Raw genomic sequence first — 1,596 nt, 5'->3', positions numbered from 1 at the left:
CCCATATGGCTGAGGCTCGAAAGAAAGGCAGTTTTTTTTTTTTTAATTTTTTTTATGAGGTCCGACTGTGTTTATAGCTGACCACTGTGTATAAAAACAAGCAGACAACTCACCTACAGGGACCACCTACCATGATTAGTTAACCCCTTCACCTCTGCTGTACCTAATAAACACACCGAATTCTGACTTTCAGCAGTTAGAGAACACCACCTGATCCCAGCCAGGGTCCCCGGACCCCACCTTTGAAGGATATAGTGAACACAGAAGAAGCCACATTCGGGTGGCTCAGGAGGCAGAAGCAGACAGATCTATGTAAATTCATAGTCAAAGACAGAAGTCACCGGCCCTGTAATGAACAGGGCCTTGGCGGGGGACAAGGTGGAGTGGTCCGTGCAAGGCTCAGCCACCAGCTACCTGCTAATGGAGAACACCTAGCCTGGGCCCTGGGATATTGACTGGGTGACGGCCAGTGTAAAGCAAATAAACCCCTGCCCCCAAATTGCCTTCAGTTGAGGGTGTTTTCTCATGACAACAAAAACGAAAGTAGAACACGGAACAAGTTAAAAACAAGGGCAGACGGCCCTCTAGGTGAGCCCGTATGGGTGGCAGGAAACGGGATTGCGCAAAGGGGTCAGTGCCTGCAGCCACCAGGGAAGGAAATGGGGACTGAGCCGCACTACCCTGCTCGCACAGCCGTCTCCAAAGCCTCCTTCCGCTGCGTCCTGCCCCACGGGCGGGAAAGGAAAGCGGCGCCCAGTTGCAGGGCGCCAGCACCTCCTTCGATTTAGAATAAAGACACCGAAGCTCGCCCTGCGGGCCCGTCCCCACGCCACCCGAGGTCACAAGGCCGCTCTGAGCCCAGAAGTTAGCGGTGGAGTTTGTGTGCGGCGCCCGCGGAAGCCCACGAGCCCCCCGCACGCTCGCCCGCCCGCCGGATCCCAAGCGCTGCTCCTGCAGTTGCAGTTCCTTCGTTGCCGCTAAGAACTCAGGGCGACAGCGAGCGGCTGCGGCGACAGGAAACCCGAGCGGCAGCCACCGAGCTTCGGTAGCTGGGCGGGGAAAGCCGGGAGCGCAAGGCAGCCCGCGCGGGAACAGCCTCAAAGAAAAAAAGAAAAAGCAGGAAAAAAGAAAAGGGCGGGGGGGAGGGGGGGGCGGTTATTGTACGCTTTGTAGGAAGCGTAGAACCAGTAGTGCACGCCGGCACCAGGATGGCCGAGTGGTTAAGGCGTTGGACTTAAGATCCAATGGACATATGTCTGCGTGGGTTCGAACCCCACTCCTGGTACAAGTGTTGTTTTTGTTCTCTCCCTCAAGATAATGCTTTTTTTTTTTAGGTCCAGATTTCTTGAAATATTAGAAATCAAATTTTCAATTGGAAGAAATGCAGTTAAAGCCTTAGTAGAGTGCTGCTATAAGGCTAGTTTTCCCTCCGTGAGGCGACCGAGTCTCCGGGGACCCGTGCACGCAGGGGACTGTAGACCTCGGCTAGCTGACTCTGCCTGGCCGGAGGAGGCGGCGGGGAGACCTGGTACCAACCAAGTTTTTGCAAAAGTGCTTTTCCAAAGAAAGAAAAAGCAAGTTTGCCTCTGCCGTTCT

General features: G+C 54.6%; 1 non-coding gene across 1 annotated transcript; it reads left to right on the top strand.

Moving 5' to 3' along the window:
• Positions 1-1,202: 1,202 nt before the first annotated feature.
• Positions 1,203-1,285, top strand: Trnal-uaa. The gene has a single exon. It is a non-coding gene; the product is annotated as a tRNA-Leu (tRNA).
• The last annotated feature ends 311 nt before the right edge of the window (positions 1,286-1,596 follow it).

The sequence above is a fragment of the Arvicola amphibius genome, chromosome 8 (assembly GCF_903992535.2).
Source record: "Arvicola amphibius chromosome 8, mArvAmp1.2, whole genome shotgun sequence".
Classification (NCBI taxonomy): Eukaryota; Metazoa; Chordata; class Mammalia; order Rodentia; family Cricetidae; genus Arvicola; species Arvicola amphibius.
The sequence above is the reverse complement of the archived record's forward strand: the minus strand, read 5'-3'. Positions and strand labels throughout refer to the sequence as shown.